The 23219-nt window shown below is 38.4% G+C and overlaps 1 protein-coding gene across 6 annotated transcripts in view; it reads left to right on the plus strand.

Annotated features, from left to right (window-relative positions):
* The window catches only part of LOC122562232 (endonuclease V-like), a 128052-nt gene extending 105915 nt beyond the window's left edge, over positions 1–22137 (plus strand). For 2 of the 6 annotated variants that reach the window (XR_015761430.1, XM_088000703.1), the window contains exon 9: positions 19085–20385. The gene's annotated coding sequence lies outside the window, so the exon portion shown is untranslated. Of the gene's footprint in view, positions 1–1966; positions 11063–19084; positions 20386–21583 lie in introns of those variants that run through there. The other 4 variants (XR_015761431.1, XM_088000704.1, XR_015761429.1 and 1 more) reach the window with 3 other exon arrangements.
* The last annotated feature ends 1082 nt before the right edge of the window (positions 22138–23219 follow it).

The raw sequence follows: 23219 nt of genomic DNA on the forward strand, positions 1-23219 counted from the left end.
TGGGGTAGGGGAATAGGGCAAAGCATGAGATAAATTAAATAATATTATCTTGAAAAGTAAGTGCAATGTTTTTTGCAAGACTCTTCCAAAACTGCATGAAGCTAAGCAACTTCGGACCTTGGGCATCAGAACCAGCAGGTATGATGAAGGATCAAAGCCGATGTAAGTGCTGTAACAAACACAGCCAATACAAGTCAATGTCTAGCAAAGCTGCTGTTACCTAGACTGAGGAAGAGACTATGTTTGCTAGCGTTCACCAGAGAAGCTGAACACATCTTCTTCATTAGAAGTTGAAGTCAGTAGGAGATATCAGTCAGGTCACTCAACAGGTGATATTGAATCGTTGAATCCCTAGTGTGGAAGCAGGCAATTCAACCCATCAAGTCTGACTCTTATACCTATCATGTTATTCCAGCCATTTGATTTGTCTCCAGCAACCCTTATTTTAATTTTTTGTAATTATCTCTCTGCCTCAATTAATCAGGTTATAGGTTATCCCTTCACTTACTATTCAGCTGTTGGTACTTTACTCATACTGACACTTTTGATCACCTGCAGAGACTTATAATTCAGCCTACTCGCACCATTTGTATGATCTTTTGGTCACTCTGCCTATAAATTCTGTGACTGTGTGCTTTTCTTCACTTCACCTGAGAAAGGAGCAGCACGTCGAAGGTTTGTGATTTCACATAAACCAGTTGGACAAAAACCTGGTGGTGTGTGACTTCTGAAATTAAAATAAGTAATTGAACTCAATATAAAATAGAACCTACCATGTGGAATGCAAGTTGGCTAAATCAGTAACAGGCAAGAAGTGATACTCATAATATTAAAAACTCCTTTCACAGCATTACCTACACACATCACAGGCAATCTAAGTATTGGATATTAATAGAAGCATATTTAAAATATAAGTTGTTGTTGATGTTGCATTCCATGTACTGAATTTAATGTACAGTTATTTCTCAGATCAGGAGCAGTTTAATAACTCTTTAGGAATTTCTTTTGTATACTATAATTGTACATTTTATCTTCCAACACAATGTCATAGTCACTAAAGTTAGATATATTTAAATGCTGGCCAAGGGAAGAATTTGTAAAGACTGAGAATAGAAGTCCAAAGGTCAAATTCTATAATCACTGCATTTCTATCAATAATAGTTGGTATTTCCTGGTTAATTTCCCCTTCTGAGTATTGCACATGATCCATCTCACAGTGTAAAGTATTGTACCAAACAGAATCAAGTTTATTTCACCATTGCATAAAATATCTTCAGAGAAGACCACTTAATTCATGTTGTGGCTTTTTCATGTGGCTGCATTATATTCCACTCTGTCACTAATGTAATATAATTTACTTCCTTACCAGGCATTTTGGTGTTTGCTTGTTTTCTAGACTACATTCCTCTGGCCTTTTGTGAAAATCAGTGTTAGGTTTGCTACCTCCAGGTGCCTTTGAATTCATTTTTGACTTGAGGGAATCTATATATGTCTATTTAAGCCAAACCTAGTTTTCAATCTCCTCCACTATCTCCTGTTCCTTTTGCTTCTCTTTGAGTTGGTAATGTTAGAAATTCTGTTTGAAACATGTGGAGTTTGAGGGCAGGATTGATCTTACTTTCTGAATTCTGATGAAACTTTATTTAAAAGGTGTACTATTCTCCACCCTGGCTATTGCAAATCTTCCCACTTCTTTGTGTCCCTGTTCTATTTCACTGTATTCATGAAACATGTAGCCAGGATTTGTGTTTTGCTAGTTGTACTACTCTTCCTGTTTTGCCTATTTTATTTTCAGTCTCGTCAGATTGTATTTATTTTCTGTTCTATATTTCTTTGAAGTATATTTTTAACCACTTGGACTGCATATTGCTTTGCTGATCTAATTTCCCAGCAGTGCATGGTTCTATATTTGCTTTTAAAATTCTTCCTGAATCTTTCCAATGTTTATTCTAATTTTACAATACAGCTCCTCATTTAGAAGGACAAACGTGAAGATACTTGGTCTAAAAGCAGATGTTCTGTTACTTTGAGCAGAATCCTACCAAGGCCCAAACAACACCGACTGTGATGTAAAGCAGCTCATACAGGAATGTATATTATCACACTAAATATTGAGATTATGACTTCAATAATTGAAAATTTATCCTGCAATTTGATGAGATGACTATTGCATTTTGTTGCATATTTAGTGTTGATTCAGCTTTCATTTTCTTTCATTTGAAGCTTTGTCATTTAATACATGAAATAATCTTTTGCAGTTTTCAAAATTAATTTTTTACCTTTTGGTTTCCAACACAGACTGGAGCCCAGGTATAAGAATGGATAGCCTTTCTAAAGAGCTGGCATAGGCATGATGGGCCAAATGCACTCCTCTGCTATGATTCTATAAGCTGTAATTGCGTACACAGAGAACATAAGGAGAGGACAGTGCAGCTTAGATTCTGATTCTACTGTTGGAATCTAATACAATCTAGTGCCAGTGAAAAGAACACCTAATAAGAATATATTGAATTTTCTTTGTATTTGGACGCATACAAATTGGGTTTCCTTCAGAACTTATCAAATAAAAGATTCTTTAGATTTTGTTAAAGAATATTGTACAGGAAAAGTTTGGAATATATTATCAATTGCATTCTCAAACCAAATTGAAAATTTCTCACCTTTTTATAGTTTTTGGATGTTGTGTCCAGAATTGACTTTGCACTCTACTGTAGAAAGGTTATTAATGTACGTTGATATAATGTAATATGTGCATTGCAGATCACTCTAGGCTGGCAATCTGTCCCAGCTTCTTATGGAAGAAGCTTCTACTAAGTATTGTTTTGATGCTTTTTTTAAAATCAATTATGCAGCTTTCCAAAATGGTCCAGTGGATAACTGCATCATGTCATGCACTACTAAACTGTGCTGAGTTGTGTTATCTCAATCAGGAGATGTTGCATTTGACCTCAGAGCTCCCTTCCGAAAGAACAGAGTTTCTGCTCCTGATCATTGTTCAGTGATCCAACATCTGCACCTGTTGAATATGAGCTAATTTCAGGAATGGGGAGGTGGGAAGAGTGTCTCTTGTAAAATTCCTCCCCCAAGATTCACTGAAACTGGTGGCAGCAATGTCACACGTGATCACATGACACTCATACACCCTTGTATAATACTGAAGCGAGCCCAATAATACTCAGCAAATGTCACTGAGTGTATAAGAAGAAATTTGCTGCATCGTTTCTAAATATCTTTAAACAGGTGCTATTTATCTAAAATATTGTTTCTTACTGTACATTTTTTCCAGTTTTTTCGATATACAGTTCTATGTTCATATTCACAAGAAAAACTGCATGTTTAACCTTGTCATAGTACAGTGGTACAGTGTCTCATTTCTCCATTTCCAACATCATAAGATTCTTGTGGTGCAGTGGTAATCTCCCTGTCTTTGAGGCAGAATGTCTGAGTTAAAGTCCCAACTGTTTCACAGGCGTGTCATAACTTATCTGAATAGTTTAATTTTTAAAAAATCCGACATTGGAGAAACTCTATTGGTTCAACAGTCTGTAACGGTTTGATTGGCATGGGCTGTGGCAAAATTGGAAGAGAAGTCCAGCAAGGCCAATTCCGTTGTCAGGAGCAACACACACCATCTTTCATACTTTTCACAAACAGCAGTGATTTCCTTGCTAGACAGAATGAATTGCCAATCGCTTGTTAGAAGCTGTGTTGATGGCCCAACTCACCGCATTAATGTTCAATTTTCTATCTTCCCAAATTCACCAAACAAGCTAGACCTTGAGAAAACTTGACATGGAAACCAAAGCAGGCACCTGACAGGTTCAGCTCACCACTTGCTCCAAGTGACCTCACTGTGCCAGCCTCTAACAACGCAAATGGCACATCTCCAATCCACAAATGGGATGCTTCTGCATTTCAAGGCTGCACTGACAACTGTCATTGTAATGCTTTAGTAAGGATTGTGCACCCAGGGGCATGCACCCGGCTCATGGACTGGATAAGGCTCCATTTCTGGGCTCTTTGCTTGTCATCATAATGTGCACTCATTCAGTGTACCTGGATACTCTCAGCACTCCTAGTTTGCATTGTCTAACCTTGTCTTTTTGCACTTTGGGCCCTCAAACCAGGCTTGTATGACGCCTGTGTTATTTTGGCATTTAGCACACAGTCAAAGGAAAGACTTTTGTCATGGTTGTCAGCAAGGTTCAGTCAAGTCAAGGGGTCTAGCCTTCACTCACAGACTGCTAGCACAGTTACCCTCTGGTACCAGTCCAGGGACTTGGAAATGATCAATCAGCCACTTGAAACAATCAGAGTCAGGATAGAAACATAGAAAATAGGAGTAGGCCATTTGGTCTTGCAAGCCTCACTGAATGGCAGAGAGATCATGGCTGATCTGTGGCCTAACTCTATATTCCTACCTTTGGCTCATATCCCCTAATATATTTGCTTAACAAAAATATATCTGTCTTAAATTTAAAATTAACAACTGCTCCAGCACTCCGCTATTTTGGTTGATCCTAAATGTAAGATTATGCTCCCTAGTTCTAGAAATCCCAACAAGAGGTAATTATCTACCCTGTCTTTCATGTTAATATTTTGATCAGATCACCCCTTAACCTTCTAAATTCTAAAGAAAACAGACCCAGTTTGCATAATCTCTCCTCATAACGTAACCCATGAAGACCAGGTATCATTCTTACATTGTGTTCCCTCCAAGGCTCATGCATCCTTCCTAAAGTGTGGTGCCCAAATCTGCTCACAGTACTCCAAGTTGGGTCTAACCAGGGTTTTATATGACCACATCATAATTTCTGCATTCTTGCACTCCATTCAATATGATCATGGCTCATCTTTCAACTGAGAACCCTTTTCCTGTTTTCTCCCTTTGATCCCTTTAAGCCCTAAAGAATTATATCTAACTCATTCTTGAAAACATTTGATGTTTTGGACGGAACTGCTTTCTGTAACAAAGAATTCCACAGCCTCACCACATTCTGAATGAAATCTCAGTCATAATGGCTGACCCCATATCTTCAAATTGTGACCCCTGGTTTTGATTTGCTGGTTATCGGGAACATCCTTCCTGGGTTTACCCTGTCTGGTCCAAATAGAATTTTATAGATTTTCTTGAGATCTCTTGTATTCTTCTAAACTGTAGTGAGTACAATCCTAATAGATCCAGTCTCTCTTCAAACATCAGTTCTGCCATTACAGGGATCAGTCTGACAAACTCCCTCCATAGCCTCCGATCAGGAGGCCAAAAGTGCACAGTATACTCAAAAGTGTGGTCTCACCAAGGTCCTGTACGATTGCAGCAAGACATATCCTTTTCCATGAAGGCCAACATACCACTTGCCTTCTTCAACACCTGCTGCGAAGGATGTTCTCCTCAAAAGGAGTAAGTAGCTGAATATTGTGCAGCCCACCACCTGTTTTGAGTCCTTCTGCCCTATTGGAGGCTGGTTCCTCCTGGAATGAGAGAGCGGCAGGTATTAAGGAGATAAAAGTGGTTGGTACAATTGTTACTTTTGGCTCAGGTAGGGAGTTAGACAGCACAGAGGTTATACAGGATTAGTCGTGTTGGGGTTGGGATGGGTGACAGTGAGTGAGGGAAGACACTACAGGCATTAATGAGTGTGATACAGCATGAGCCTTGGTGGGATGTGGCTACAGTAGCAAAGATAGGGTGACTGTGAGGTATCTGAGAGAAGATGGTGGCATGTAGAGCGCAGAGATAATTGATCTTCCTACAAGACTTTGCATTCCTCCAGGTGGCTGAGACTGCACTGACTGCACTGACTCAAATGACACCCTCGGTCCATGCATGATCTGATACGGCCTCCACTCCTGGCCTACTCCAAGGTCTCTACCCATACGATGATCCACAGATTTCCAGTTATATCCAGGCCAAATATCAGGAACCGTTGGACAGATGGTGCTTGTCCAGGTGCACAATGGCCTTTAAGAGATAGCACAAGCTCAGGGATGCCAGTGAATTCTCATTTATCACTGAGTGTTGAGTGGGAATAGTGCATGGTAAGATGTAGCTGGAATTGGATGCCTGAGATGTCATATGGGCGAGATAGGTAATTAAAGTCATAGTCCTGGACTTACCAGAGTCCTACCATGCTATAGGACTGCTCTCTCATTAGAGAAGAGAGAGAAAAAGAGATGGTTGGAGATGGTTTAGCCTGAGGGTCACCAAGCCTTAGGATAGTGCTTTGCTGTAACCTCAGACAGGGCAGGAATTAAACCCACGCTGTTGGCATCACTCTGCATCACAAACCAGCTGTCCGGCCAACTGAACAAATTGGCTCGCAGGTAATTAATGCGATGAGTTTAGCTTGATACAGTGAGAGAATTTGCTAGGCCTCAAGGCAAAAAGGTAACAAAACAACTTGGCATAACTTTGACTTAGCCAAAAAAGTGTAAGGTTCAGTCCATCATGTGAAATTTTCCCTTTCTTGGAGGTGGTGTGATGAGGGAAACAATTGGGCAGGTTGGACCTGGGAAGATATTCGTCTCATCCTACTATCTCACCAATTAAGTTCAGGGCAAGGAGCTTGATTGGGAACTCTATTTAGCAGCAATTAAAGCCCTTAAGTGATCAATCAGTGGCCATTTAAATTTCTCAACTCACCACAACCTTGATTACCTTCAAGCAGGCAGCTCACTAACACCTTGTCAAGGGCACCTAGGGATGGGCATTAAATGCTGGCCAGCCAGCGATGCCCACACCCCTCCAGTAAAATATCACCTGCTTTCCAAGCAGGCAAGAAAGGTGGTTCGTTCCCATTCCTGATGAAGGACTTATGCCCGAATCATTGATTCTTTTGTTCCTTGGATGCTGCCTGACTCGCTGTGCTTTTCCAGCATCATACTCTCAACTCTGATCTCCAGCACCTGTAGTCCTCACTTTCTCCTAGTTGATTATAACCTTACTGCGAAGCCTCTTCCAAGAATGCCTACCTTGAAGAAGTTCTCCTCCTCCCTCTACAAGGATCTCAGTGAGTTTCTTTCTCACTGCACCCTCCAGGTCATCTCCTCGGCCCTGAAGCTCTTCAGCCATGTCCTGAAGCAGACTTGCTACCACAGCCACCGCTCCTTCCTCAGCACCTGCCGACGGAACCAAATGATCCTGCAGGACCTGAAACATTAACTCTGCTTTCTCCCCACAAATGCTGCCAGACATGCTGAGTTTGTCCAGCAATTTCTACTTTTGTTTCAGATTTCCAGCATCCACAGTTCTTTTGAGATTTCTTTTATATAATTTAGTTAAGAGGAGTATCAAACCACTCTATGAATTTACTTGCAACTTGTAGCACAAACCTCCACTGGCATTAACTGAATTGCTTAGGGAATAGTTGTACAATTTGACAAATAATTTTGATATCAAGATCAGAAATGTTGTGGGGTGAATTTTTACCACATTTGTGCCTCTTCAGAAAAGAGATTTTGGTAATAGTGGTGCAAAATAGTAGCACTGGAGCTTTTAATACAATTCCTGATCCAGCCCATGTTCATGTCAGCAGCTGTGCGCGGACATTTTGAGATTATTTCATGCATTTTTGTTGAAAAACCTCAACGAAAGATAAAATCTGCCAGTATTACAGAGAGTGCGACAAGAGATCTTTAACATTGGGTCGACAGAGAAGGAGAGACAGCAGACAAGAATCTTGTAGGTTAGAAGTCAAACAACGATCGCTTGTCAATAACAAGGTTTATCTTGTATACTGAGTGTGAGATGCGTGGACAGTTTTTCTGTCCTTAGATAGACTTGGCATTCTTAAAGAATTAAATGTGCTTGAAGGCAAAGGACATGTTTGACACCAAAAGGAAAATCAAGCTTTCTTGCAGCATCTTTATGTCACTATTATTACCGTTTCAAGGTTGGGGTTTGAAGTGTCTCAACTATCGTGCTCCTGGAAGTTCACCCAATTCTTTGATTCTGGCACAAGCTCAATCACGCTGTGGTTGGTTGGGGTGCAGGTCTATACTAATACCAGTGTTCCAAGGGTGCCCAAAAATCTGCCAGGAATACTTGGTAGCTCCTTGCTTCTCTATTGATCATGAAGTGTGGCCCAAAGTCATGGTCCCTCATTCTCCCTTTATATGTTGATTCCTTGATGCTGATCTTTGTCAAAAGAGCCAAAAAGGTAGTAATTTTTCTTAGTGCATTGTGTTATTTTGATATTTTTGGATCACTACCTGAAACAAATCAAGAAAGAGTTGAATAAATACTTGAAAAGAACAGAGAAATGGGGAGTGAGCAGGAGCGTGAGACTGATGAGATAGTTCAAAGAGTGTCCTCCCTGTGTCTTGAATCACTCAAATATCAAATCACAGTTGGTCACAGTGAATTCTAAGTGGGGCCCACAATGGCATATAGCCCTCCTTCAGATCATGTTGATAATATGTCTGGACTTTTAAACAAACCTGGGATCGTGCTAGACATACCTCCAGAACTGAGGAGTAGACCAAAGAAATATCTTTGGAACCTGCCATGCAGGCAAGAGGAGCAACTGGATGAAACATATTCTACACCACTGTCAGACCGTATTGCTTCCAAGATGCCTGGACCGCCTGTAAAACAGTAGAACGTCTGCCTTTGAAACAGCTCACTGAATTTCAGACCTCAACTTCAGTCAAAAGTGAAGGTTAGAGAATGGGACCTGTGGAGTTGCAGCCTTGATTCTCAATTTAGCCCTATCTCACCCCCATTCCTTGGTGATTTTACAGAATTCATGTCGTCTCTCCTGGTCGATCCTTACAAAAATTAAAGTTTAATAATGCTATGGCCTGAGTCTTTGCTGCTGGAAGATGCTTTTATATTTGGAATATTCATTTGTATTAGCATGTCAGCTCAAATATGAGGATGTGCAACATTGACATCTTTATCCAGTGATGATACAGCAACAGCATCAGAATGAATAGATCCACATCCCAAGTTTACTGTCCACATTCCCGTTTCCATGCATTTCTCAAATGTGATATGCTAATAAAATTTAAGAGCAGCAACATTTTCTCCACAATTTATACAATTGTCCAAAATAGCTGAAATGATCAACTGTGCTAATTCCTGGACTGAAAGGCTATCTTGCCATCCAGCCCTGTTTTACAGTCCAGATTATGTGTAGCCCTATACTACAGGCCAGTGCTCAATGTAATCTTGATATATTTATTTCTATTTAAATAACTTTATGCCACAAATAAGCCTTTGACCCTAAAAATCATATATTTTATCTATGAATTACTATTGACATTTGGGAGCAATGTCACCAGTCCTTTAGAAATATGATTACATTTCACGTGCTTATGTTTAAGAATGCTTTTGTGGGGCTGCATCAGCCTTAATGCAGCTGTTTGTAAGCTTGTGATGTTTCCTGTGTATGTGTTTGGATGTCGGTTGCAGTCAGGATCAAATTAGTTTGATACACTCCATTTCGACGGTGCTGAACCATATGAAAATTGGTGGCTTGAATGAGCTAGTGAGTGGTGGTGTTGTTATTGAACATTATCCCAGCAACTCAGCACCCTCAAAATAAAATAGGATCTTGAGTGAGTATTGAAAGTATTTTGAAAACTTTCCTGGACTATGTGCAAATAAAGTGCGGCTGAAGTAGCTCCCATTCTTATTTATTTTGAGTGGGAATTTGGATGGATGTAGCTCTTTGTATTTTCACACCTCCAAGCAATGCACCACTTCCCATTTCAAGGTGAAACACTAAATCCTGTTTCAAAACTGAGCAGTGCTAACACGTGGCACGGTGGCTTAGTGGTTAGCACTGCTGCCTCACAGCACCAATATCCCAGATTCGATTCCAGCCTCGGGTGACTGTCTGTGTGGAGTTTGCACATTCTCCCCGTGTCTGCGTGGGTTTCCTCCGGGTGCTCCGGTTTCTTCCCACAGTCCAAAGATGTGCAGGTCAGGTGAATTGGCCATAGTGTTAGGTGCATTACTTGGATGGAAATGGGTCTGGATGGGTTACTCTCCAGAGGGTCTGGACTGGTTGGGCTGAAGGGCCTGGCTCCACACTGTAGGGAATTTAATCTAATCTAACAAAATGAACTGAGTGAAGTATTTGTGATGCCTTTCACATTTGACTTACCTTCTACTTTCTGCCCTCCCATGTAGCACTGGAAAGCTGAGCTCTCACAGACTATGTAGGGTATCCATTGTATATTCATTAACATTGTATCCTAACAATTTACAAATCCATTATTGCTTAATTATTGAATCATAAACTATGACCCTGCAAGAAAGGAGAGTATATCAAAAATTGAGTGCAAAATGAACTGGAATAAGAGGCCTTTTCATTCACTGGGAGTTGTAGAGAGTATAATTAGAGACATTTGGAGATAGATATCCTATTGAATATAGTACTCAGCCAACATTAACTTGTGGCTGATACTTTTCATCCCTGTCCAATACAATAATTTCGATTTAAAGAAGCAGATGCACTTAAAATCATCCCTGTTCACTCAGCTAGTTGCAAAAAAGTCAAAAATGCTAGGATAACGTGTAGAAAACATATTGCTCAATTTTATTTGTGCTGGTATAGATGTAAGACTACTTTGTACTGAAAGTACTCCCAGTAGGATTTCCTTATCCCTTAATTTCTGGTATATAATCTAATTTCTTCGTTATGTTTTTGAAGTCACAAACCAGAAATCCATTTCAATCCATCATTATTGTGTTTAAGCAACAAATAGGAATACTGAGAGCACTGTTCACAGCTTTTCAGTGTCATCCCTTATGATTACAGAAGTGCTGCTTTATAAAACTTTGCTGAACGTACAAAACAACAGAACACTTGAATCTTCAAAGAGCTATATTTCAGAACATAATAAAGATAAAAAAATTCAAATTTATCACATTTCTGTTTAATTGCATGCCCCATTTGCAATTCGGCTTTTAAAACAAATCTGAGATGGATGTACTAGATCTTGTTAATATGCTGGTGGAATGATATTGGAGTGATCCATAAATACTGCACAGCAGATAGAAGATTTACTATGTGATGAAATGCAGCTTAAGATAAGTACAGCATTCAAAGCTTATACTGTGTATTTTAAAACAAGAATCACAGATTAGTGTGTTCTTATTTGCTTCACTGCATTGAAAATTTACAATTATACTTAATACTATGAGCCAGTCTGCTTGTGCTTTCACAGATAACTATGACTATTCATGCATTGAGACCAAGCAACCTCATTATTTTTATATAATGTAAAACCAAATTTAAACAAATGGCACCCATCTCGAGATTGTTTAGGGAAATAGAATTCAGATTTGTTAGATTATTCTGTCAGCCAATAGAAAAATATGGTAATATTGTGATATGTCCTGAACAAGAGTAAGCTTTCTTTATTTAGTGAGAGAGATTAAGTCCGAGAGGAAACATGTTCAGAGTTAAAAAGAAAACACAAATGCCAGAAACCGAATGAAACGAAAAGACAATGTCCTTTCTGCTGTTATTGGCAGATCGGGTATGTGATTGGTCTGGGAATTGGAATAATAATCAGCTTTCAGTCTCATCAGAGTCCACTGCTGAAAAGTGACCACATTCATGTATTAAGTCTGCATTTGAAGGATGGAGCATGTTCAGCCTTGGTGACATTAATTTTGCCTGTAAAGAGTTTGCCAATGGGTGCACGTGTTGTATAAATCATATTGAGCAATTATCACTGAACAGCATCTAGAGATCTGCTTTGCTTACAGAAATAGCACACGATTCCTGAACATTCCTGAGCTGACCGCAGGCTTTGCTTAGAATTAATGAAGTTAATTGTTACTTTTTGATGTTTTTAATATGACTAACTCTCCTAAGATACAATTCATGCATGGTTCAGGATGTGGTATAGTGTTTCTTGTTGAACAGTCTCACTCCAAAGCCTCATATTGACACTTGTCACTGATTGTTGGCACTTTCTGCTATTCGGATTAGGGCTTGTGGAATTTGAGCTGATATGTCAGCACAGATTGAGGATTTAAAAAGGAGAGTAGCTAAAGTAAATATTGGTCCACTGCTGACTGAGGCATTGAACAATTCTTTTGTGGGGGTCTTATTAGTAGAGAAAGACACATTACATCCCAGAAAGTGAGTAATTAAGAAATTAATTAGAGCAAGGAAATTAAGATAATTAATATCAACAGAGAAAATGTCATCACTGTCCACATGGTTTTATAGAAGGACATTTTGTCTAAAAATTGATCAGAATTTTTAAGGATGTAAATAATAAGGTAGATTAAGAAAAGATTAATACACAAAATGAAAGCTCGTGGAATTGGGGACAATGTATTAATAGGGATTTTTACAACAATTAATTCTCTTTCTTATGGTCAGTACCATTGAGTTGAATTTGTGTTCCAGACTTATTAATTGACTTTCAATTCCCCTAGCATGTTATACAGGCATTTAAACCTATGTCTTCAAACAAATATCCTGGCCTCTGTATTTCTACTCATGTTTCATGACCACTGACACTCTGTAAACAGGGAATTAGCAGCCTGTGACCATTGAATGCTGTATGGCTGAGTGCTCGAGCCTTAGTTGTTTGCAGTTTACCTTAATGACTGGGACAAAGAGACATAGAGTAGTGTACCAATTTTGCTGACAATAGAAAGCCAAGTGGGAATGCGAGCTGTGAGAAGGACATAAAGACTAGCAAAGATACTGGTTAATTGTGAAGTTACTCCCTTTGATCGGAGACGTATAGAAGAGGAGTACAAAAAAAGGTGTGAAACTTGCAAGTGTTGATGCTCAGCTGGCTTGGGTGTACGCAAACAAGAATCATGGGCATTAGGCCCTGGGTGCAGCAAGTACTAAGTCAGGTAATGTCATATCTGTCTTTGTTGCAAAAGGATTTGAGAACAAGATTTAAGGAAGTCTTGTTACAATTTTACAGGTATTGGTGAGATCCCATCTTAAATACTATGTATGTTTTTGCTCTCCATATTTAGGCAAGGAATTCTTACATTGGATGCTGTGAAAGTAATGGTTCACTATGTTGGTTCCTTGATTGACAAGGTTGTCCTGTGGGAGGTTGAGTAATCTTGACCTATATTCTCTGGCATGTAGTAGAGTTGATTTCATTGAAACATACAATATTCTGATGGAGCTTAGCAAAGTAGATACTGAGAGGTTGATTCCCATGGCTGGGGAATCTAAAACGTGGGGACACAGTTTCAGGATAAGTGCATAATCATTTAGCACTGAGATAAGAAATCTCTTGACTTAAAAAGTTGTGAATCCTCGGTGGATGCTTGTTCATTGAATATATTTAAGGCTGAAACAGATTTTGTTCTGACAGAATCAAGGGTTAAGGGGTGTAGACAGGTACACAGATTTGAGGCTTAAGACTAGCCATGATCTTATTGAATGGTAGTGCAGGTTCAATGGCTGAATGGTCTACTGATTTTTCTTATGTTTTTATGTTCAGACAAAACACAAAAATGTAAATAAATATTTTTTCGAATAAGAGAATTTAACTCATGGAATCCCAAAGTACTTGGGCTTCAGAAATTTGCAGATTATATCAATGCCATAGATAGACACAGCCAAGTGGGACTAGTTCAGTTTGGGAAACTTGGACGGCATGGATGAGATGGATCAAAGGGTCTCTTTCTGTGCTGTATGACTCTATGACTATAAGTGAACAAGGTTTTACATTTCTACATGTATTCACAATACAAAGCCAGGTGGGAGTGTAAGCTGTGAAAACAATGCAAAAAAAAATCTAATAGAGACAGGTTAAGTAACTGGGCAATCTAGTGATTGTAATAAGGTCAGCCAGGTGTACCTCATAGACTATGAGTTCCCTGATTGGGGCCATTAACCTGGTCCAATCAGGGAGCCCTGGCTGACAGATATGAACAGGAGTGTCAGAGATTCTGTTCATTTTGAGAGCTGGCTCTGAGGAAGCTGAATCAGTCGAGGACTCTGCATGTGTAAATAAAAAGTGTAACTTAGTGACAAGATATGGTTTCTATGGAGTTATTTCAGGCAAGAAGATGGCAGGTGGAGTAGAGTGAAGAAAATGCAAAATTATCCACATTAGAAGGAAGATTAGAAAAGCAGAATATATTCAAGAAGGTGAGAGATTTGGCATTCAAAGGTATTTTAGGTGTCCTTGTACAAAAGTCAAAGTTAAGATTATGGGTACAGCAAGTAATTTAAAAAGATAATTAAAATGATATCTTAATGCTTCATTGTAAGGGGATTACAATACCAATGTCAGGAAGACAAAGGAAGAATAAACTTGCCTTAACAGAAGTTTGACAAAGGGTCACAGATTGACTTTTGTGATGAGAGGGCTTGTTTATGAGAAGTTAATAAACAGAATGGGTTTATACTCTTGCAAGTTTAGGAAAATAAGGGATGAGCTCATTGATAACACAAGCTTAAAGGGCCAGGCAGGATAAATACTGAGAGGCTATTTTCTAAGGACTCACACTGTCAGAATAAATGTTGGTCATGCAGGATTGAGATGGGGAAAATTTCTTTGTTCAAAATATTGTGATTCTTTGGAATTGTCTAGTTCAGAAGGTTGTGAATGTCTAGTCATTAAGTATGTTTGAGACAGAGATCGATTTTTGGGGGGACATTGAAAGAATCGCTTACTCTTCTTTCCCATGTTCTAATGTTGTGTTCACTCCATATGGGAATTGCTGCAATGATTTGTTGCTTGTTCTCTGACTGGCAGCTGTCCTGCATTGTGTTTCCCAATAGTCCTTGTTTCATTTTTTAATTTAGGCTATTTAGAAATGTAGATAGTTCAATAAGGAAAAAAAAGTTTAAAACAACAGAGATCTACCTCTAAAATAATCAAACAACAAGGAGATTGGTGGTATGAAGCTATTATGTATTTCAATAATTACCATGAACAATTCTGAAATTTGAAACATGGTGGGGATATAGATACATCAAAGCCACAGAGCTGGACTAATGCTCCAGCAGTGCAGAGCGAATGTAGGAAAGCAAGTGCAGCACAATGTCCTCTGATTGTCATCTGTCATAGACTGTAAGGGATACTGACCAAAATAAACACAACTTAGTGTGGTACCATAGAACTTGGTTAAATTAAAGAATTTATAGTTTTGATTTCAACTTAGCTTATTATATTTAACTAAATTTGTTCAATTGTATTACATATTCTACACCATCTCATGATAGCACGGAGGTCAAAATTTAGGTTATATTAATTTACATGTTTTTGGAATTCTACTTACCACTGCCATCTAATCAGTAAAAAAATGTCAGGAAAGGTTAAAAGAGGAGAACATATGATCACTTGGGAGTACTAAAGTTATATTGAAATAAAAATCAGAAGGTGCTGAGAAACCCAGCAGGTCTGGCGGTATATGTGCCGTGAAACAGAATTTGCATTTCAAGTGTAATCCGATTCTTCTTTGGAACTGTGTTGTCTTGAACTAGCTCTGTTTCACAACTTTTGGGAAAGGTACCAACAAACTTTCACTGTTGGTGACTTATTCACATTCATCTTTATAAACAAAAGAGTTTCTTCAGTGGTTCAATTGGGAATTACTTCGCCTGAACTTCAAAGACAAGTCAGGAACTACCCTTGTAAGTGTGTGTGTGTGTGTGTATTTTGAGTTAGCACATCTGCTGCTCGTGGTCCTAGCAATTCTGAGGTAAGGGGGAGAAAAGGCAAGTCACGGGTCCTGACTGTATGTCAGTAATGCCTGCAAAAGTATAGGGTTTGTCTAAAATATTTTATGCAACAGTGCAAACAGACAATCTTAAATCGGTCATTCAGTGTGTTCCCTCCCCCCCGGCAATTTCATTTTCAAGTCATGAAAGGGTATAATGGCAAAAAGACTCTGTAACATCATCACCCAGGTCAAAGTTACTCCCAATGTAAAAGTTGGATGGCGAGAGAGCAAGGCTTGGCTGTGATGGTTAATACATTTGAATAACTTGAAAATGCTCACAGTCTGGCCTTGCACATGAAGAGCAGCATTGAGAAAAGAATACAAGACACCTATTGAAAGATAAACCAGAAAGAGTCATCATCATTTGAAGAGTGTGAGTAATTGGAGGAAATAGCTTATTCATTAATGAAGGCTTTTCTTTGCCACTGAACCTTTGATACTATGATGTAGTTTATACCACCATCTTTTGCATTTGGAAACAAATGAACGTTGCCAATAGTTTGCGTGAAGACTTTACCTTTTAAAAAAAAATCTGACTGCTCAAAAAATATTCAGAAACAATAACAATTTTTTGACTGCAAGATGACCTGTATCCTGAATTCTCTGCAATGGACTGAAATGGTGATTGACATTTACTGTTCTGCAGATGTTTCTCACAGGGATTCATAACAATATTGTTCTTTCTCTCAGGCAGTCACTGTGATTCTTACACTTCTTACTGAGATTTACCATAGTTTTGATTTCAGGAATTTGTTTGCAGCTTCATTACTGCAGGATTCTGTCAGAATATTTTGTTTTAGTGCAGCATTGTTCTGACAGGTTTGTTTATCAGTGCTGGAATCGATGTCAGCACTCTCATGACTGTCACAGATTTAACAAATGGCAAAAATATCAAACTCTAGACAGTACAAAGGGAGTGACAGCAGAAACCATAATCATTAATATGTTATCTACGAAATGTTGGCATTAAACATGCTAATATTGTTAAAGTATATTCTGCCCACAGGCTCAATATATGACAGTATATTCTGAGATATCTAGTGTAAATAATATGTGTAATACATATACCACAATTAAATCAGGATGGTGTTCTTTAAATGTGGATTCACTTCACTAAATTCCCACTTTGCTTTGATATTTGCGAAACTCACTTCAAATTGTTCACTGTTTGTTTAGTGAGAAAATTGACAATGAATTCTAAGGGGGTAGATGTACCAAACTAGATGAATATACAAATATAAATTACTGTTGAGTTATATAGATGAACAATGAACAGATTATGTATTCTCGTTTTAATGGTATGTTAATTACATCATTAAGACACACAGGTAGGTGTTATTTAATTCAGTATTGAGAGTGTGGTACTGGAAAAGGCGCAGCAGGATAGGCAGCATCCGAGGAGCAGGCGAATCCACATTTCTGGCAAAAGCCCTTCATCCTGCTCCTCAGATGCTGCCTGACCTGCTGTGCTTTTCCAGCACCACACACTCGACTCTAATCTCCAGCATCTGCAGTCTTCACTTTCACCTTGTTATTTAATTCTGTACCTAGAGCAGTTAGGGGTCTCTTGTGGCACAGTAGTAGTGCCCCTACCTCTGAGCCAAGAGGCTTGGGTTCATGTCCTACCTGCTCCAGAGGTACAGGTTGACTATAAAACAGCCTACAGCACTTCTGAGGGGAGATGATAGCCAAGTGACATTATCGCTGGACTATTAATACCGCCACCCCGGTAATGTTCTAGGGACCTGGGTTCAAATCCTACCTCTGGAATTAAGAGTCTAATGATGACTATAAATTGACTATAGTAGAGAAATTACGGTCCTTGTTGTATGGTGGTAGTGTCCTTGCCTTTGAGCCTAGTTGCCTGGGGATTTAAATCCCACCTGCTCTGGAGATGTGCCACAATACATCTGAACACGCTGATTTTTTTAAACAAAATATGTAAAGAGGGATGACTTTCGGTGTTTAGGGTCAAAAATGTAGTACATAGTGCCCCACACAATTGTAGATTAAGTAGGTTCACAGATTCTCAGGATGCCTGTAACTTCTGTGGTGTTGAAGAGCCCATGTTCCATCTTCATGCAGAGGGTGTTAGACTACAGTCCCTTTTCATGTATTCAAAGGGGCTTCTTCTTCAGTTTTGGTTTCACTTTAGCACCATTTTCTAAATCTTTGGTCATCTGCAGTGAAGGGGACACAGAAGACAGAGGACCTCATTATTGGCCTGCACCAGGACGTGGCCAAGGTGATCATAAACAGGTTTAGGCAGGGGGAATCGAACAGCCTGATTGACTGCTGTGACTATCTTCACATTTGGGTGACCCTGGAGAAGAAGCCAGGGTGGCCCTGGCATGTTTCAGAGCTTTTGAAACCAGTAGGCACATCAGGTAATGGAGTGCATTGTCTCCCCCTCACAATCAAATTTTAACTTATACTTTGACTTCTTAACTACTTGAATTGTGTTACGGTGTCACTCGAAGTGGCTATTACGAATCAATTTGATTTAATTAATTGATTTGATTATTAGTGCTTTTATTGATATTTTAAAAAGATTATAAAGAAACATAGAGAATTCTCACAGGGCTTGACAAAGTAAAAACTGACAGAATGTTTCCCTTATGGGAGAGTCTAGGACCAGAGGGCACAGTCTCAGAATAAAAGAGCACCAATTTAAAGAATGAGATGAGGAAGAATTGCTTCTAATGGAGAATGGGAGAGTCTTTGGAACTTCTTGCCACAGAGAGCTGGCGGGGCTGAGACCTTGAGTATATTTAAGGCTGAGACAGATTCTTGCTCAGTCAGGAAGTCAAGGGTTACAGGGAGAGGACAAAATAGTGGACGTGAGGAATGTCGGATCAGCTGTGATCTTATTGAATGGTGAAGCAGGCTTGAGAGGGCAAATGGCCTATGCCTGTTCTTGTTTCTTATGGACAGCTGGGACACTGGGGATGTAGGTAGAAGTCAGGCATTTGTATTGTTATGTTTTACAAACAAGCTACTTTTCAAGAAAAGAATTTGCATCTAGTTTCATACTCCACTTGAAATCAAATTAATATTTTCCCTGATTTGTTTCAATGGCTTGGATAAATAGCTGTTCTATATAGGCATTGCTGGATGGTATCAAGCTAACTTTAATCCTGTTTTTCTCTCCTACTCACATGCACTTTCCAGTGAGAATCAATGATTGTTGTAGTGTGTGGACGATGACTACCATTTCCTTGTTCCGTGCATAAACCAATTCGGACTGCCAACTAGGTTAAAAGTAGCCAAGTCATATGTGGGATAAAATTTGAGTTTTTGTCAATATATATGCCTCAGTTCAACATTTGGTAGCCACTTTGACATTGAGTCAACTGAGACATCTTATGTTTAACTTGCTTGCTGTGCTCTTCATTACTTTTCCAGCCCAGCTGAAGATATCTGTTCCCAAAGATCAGCCAAGATGACCCAGCAGAAAGTAAGAGCTATCATGACCATCAGTATTTTACCAGCAAAGCCTTAAGATGTTTACATAAACAAGCCAGCTGGGCTCAGAAATCACCAAGATGTGGAGTTGGAATCTGCTTCTGACTGGGAAACTAGCACTCAAAGCTCTGTAGTTCCTTACCTACCTCAATATTAATGGTATCGTACAATCAACAGAAATTAAGACCAAGCTTGACACTACCTAACCACTATTTTTGGATCTATTTTGTATATCCTGTTTTCAATTTTAACACATATTGGTATATTTTCTTTGTTACACATTTATGAATATGCATATTAATATATTGTATATCTTTTAATATAATCTCTTTTCTGCATGTATAACATGGGTCGATACTGAGGGCTGCTAATTCAGAGTACCATCTGGGTTATTGCATTATCAGCATAAAAGAAGAGGAATAACTCTGGCCCTTCTGGTAACGGTGTGAGGAAGAGGTGCGAAATCGGTTTGAACTAATTAGTTGCAGTTAACTAGACAACATTAGCTTAGGCAATGGTCTGAATGGCCTCATGCCAAAATTCCAATGATTGTGAAATATCCAACTCTCAAACAATGTGTGTAGATAAAATACGTAATTAACAGTTGCTTGATGGTACAGAGCTTGAATTTTGATGGAAAATATGATTGCTTGAAATTTGGTACTCTTGCATTTGTCCTGATCAGGGAAAGACAGCAATGTGTTCCTCTTCTCAACAACATTGAGATCTGTAATGTGTATAATAACATCTCTGAAATTGAGGACAGATGAGCACAAACATAAAATAATAAGGTTACAGATTCCATTAAAAAGAGTTGAGAGAAATTTAATATGAAGGAATTACAGGGAGTACAGGAACAGTTCCTCTTAGATAGCCTTGAACTCTCTACTTTCCTCCGTGGAAGAGTTCATGTTTGTGTAGCTAGTGGTTTTCCATTTGGGTTACAGCACACTGAATTTTAGAGTCAATATTGGCACACACCAGGTGACAGGGAAAAATGCAACCAAAGTGAAATCGCAACTCCTTAGAAGCCATGCTTTAAGTACAGATAAGTAGGAAATATAGTATTCTCAGGGCGTAATCACATCTCAGGACTCAGACAGTAATTGGAAACTGCAGCTAATTATATTATCTAAACCCGCAATTAGATTATTGCTTTGTAATCGTGCCTGTGTAAACATTATTCTCCATTTGTTCAAATGTTCAGAAGCAAAAATAAAAAAAGTTAATAAAAATATACATTGATGTGAATAGTGATTATATAAGGGAAAAAAATTAATAATTTAACAAGGTGTTTTTGTTATTCAGTAGATAACTGTCAGATGCAGAGGAATTACTACATTATTACAAAATGTGCTTTTCTGTGGATGGGGTGGGACTGTTTAATACCTAGAGATGGTGCAACATTTTACCCAAGTTTGTTTTTCTTCTGGTAATTTTCCTTTTTTTAGAGAAAACACTGATCTTATTCAGTACAGACAAACAATTTGTCTTTTTTTTAAATCCGTGCCTTAATACTTAGTGTGTTTAAAGCAGGAGCCTTTTGTATTTGAACTTTTTAACACACAATAGAATCTCTCTGTTTGAGAATTTGTTGCATTCTGGTAGCATTACAAATCCAAATGGCTTTTTCAGTAAGAAATTATAGATTGGTTTGTACAAAATTATTTTGCAATAATGATGGTAATGCCAATATCAACCTTAGGATATAACAACATTAAGAATGCCCTAGATTTGTACTAAAGCAATTTGAATCCGAATAATTTGGATTTATGTTGTGAAGTAAGCAAAAATTGGAGGGTAATTAGGTTATGCTGCTAAGTTTGTGCAACCACTAAAATCAAAAAACAACATAAATGAAGCTTATTTAATGCCACACTAACACTGCTAATATACAAATACACAGTTTGAATGAGTGGGTCTTTCATCTTCATTTAATAGTTTGCTTTCTATGCTGTTATCGTAAATAATGGGCACCCTATTTCACATTACGTTTTTTCATTTATAAGATTACGCACTGTGTGTTTCAAAGACGGCACAACAGATGTGAACAATCTTTCCCATCCCAGAGATCTGCATATACGCACTTCCAGTAGAGGTCACTAGATAATAAGAAGGTGCATGAATGTCGACTTACTTTTCTTCCCTCTAAACCACTACTTGTCCCTCTCAGCCAGTTATGGCTCAGTTAGGACAGTCCATGGAATGAACCTATCTTTGCAGTGGTATGTCTCAAATACTTGCTGCCTTAATTAGAACCTGACTATTAACCAGACTTGTTTTGATCATTCAGAATTACATTTCTAATTGAGCCCAAAAATTGGGGAGTTGCTTTAAGTGAATATGAAATTTGAACACAAAGCGCGAGGATAGGAATATCTGACAGACTGATTTCTGAAGTCCCTTAAGCTGAATACATGTTGTCTCCTGCATTGTTAGGAATCACAGAAGTGGTGCTGAGGAAATTCTGCCATGTGCTGCTTCGAACAGCAGGGACTCTTACAGCAGCAACCGCAATCATGCTGAAACCCTGCATTCAATAATTCTGTTGTATAACACTGCAGAGAGGAGCTCTGTTATTTTATTCTGTATTGGAATAAAGTGTTAGATTAATTAGTCAGTCATATTAACAAAAATTAGACTTTTCTTTAATTGTTTTAATATAATTTTTCATACATTGAAGGCATTGCTGGTGCAGAGAACTGTGTACATCAATTTTTTTCTTCTTCTTTGTTGAAAATACATGCTATAATTTTACTTTTACATAAATTACCAGATTTCCAGCATCAATGCTGTAAGTTGTAAGTTCCCATTTTACAAATGGGTAGAAATTAGTTTTGCTGAATTTTACGCACCTGTTCAGAAATAGCTGAATTCAGGTTGGGATAATTACTTGTATTTTTGAATTTACAAATTTAAAATTTTGGTTAGAATTTGCAGGGAGTGTATTCACAACAATAATACAATATTTTTAATAAAATCATCTTTGAATCGTTTAATAATTGTGCTTCATTCAGACTGTGTACGTTGACAGTTTATTTTTCAAACCTTGTCAAATCTGCATTATGTTCCCAGAGATCCTCATATTATTTATTCATGGAGTTGCTCCTTATGTAATAATGAGGTGCTTGCACAGGAGTGAGTGAAAGATGAGAGCTCTTGTCCCTCCTCAGTTAAAACATCTGTCTGACCCACTGGTACAAAAGTGAAGGAGAAAAGGTCATGTTGGATGATGTTTATTGCTATCATTCATGAGTAAGGCCTCATTTCCGTGGTATATTCGTCACCACACTAGTGTTAGAGAGAATCCTTAAGGTCTGATGTGCGTCCGGTGTTTTTGATCTTTCTGTGTTTGACACATCAGTATTTGGTTTCAGACATTTGCAAAATCCTTTCACTTTTTTTTGAAGAATGATTCATCAAGTGCCATCATGCTATATGATTGAATTATTGATAAGAAAATCAATTAAATATGAATTAAGGATAGTTTTTTTTAGTAAATGAGGGTCCAGTTAGCAGTTGATATTTCTGTCAATGGAAGGTTTTGTGGAGTGCTCAGGGGACCTGGTCTAATTTTAAAGAACTTCACAAATGTCAGTGGATGATGACTAAACAAGGATAATTCGCAACTTACTGGAATAATTTACCAAAAGCAGAAAATGATAGAAATGCAAAGCAGAACGTCAGCCTCTGAAAGTAAAAAGACAGGTAACATGATAACTAAAATCTTCACCTGAAACATTAATCTGCTTTGTTTGCAGACCTAATTTCAGCATACTCTTCATTTACTATAGCCTCCCAGCATTCAAAGATGTCTTAAAATCCCCACTGGATCTGATGCCTCTGACTCTAATGTACAGCAGTTGCTAATACTACAGGTAAGCACAGGTACATTTTATAGGATCCAATCCACATTATACAGAGTTGTCGCTATACTTATAAATGTTTCCTTTAATAACAATGTGGCATTTAGGTCCTGAAGAGTACACGTTTAATCCAGGACCATTTCATGAAGTTCCAGATTGCCAGTATCTGACAGGTTTCCCGGGGTGGAGGCAATGGTCTAGTGGTATTA

This window comes from Chiloscyllium plagiosum, unplaced genomic scaffold (assembly GCF_037043375.1).
Source record: "Chiloscyllium plagiosum isolate Xiang-an unplaced genomic scaffold, Cpla_swu_hap1 HiC_scaffold_25, whole genome shotgun sequence".
NCBI classification, from domain to species: Eukaryota; Metazoa; Chordata; class Chondrichthyes; order Orectolobiformes; family Hemiscylliidae; genus Chiloscyllium; species Chiloscyllium plagiosum.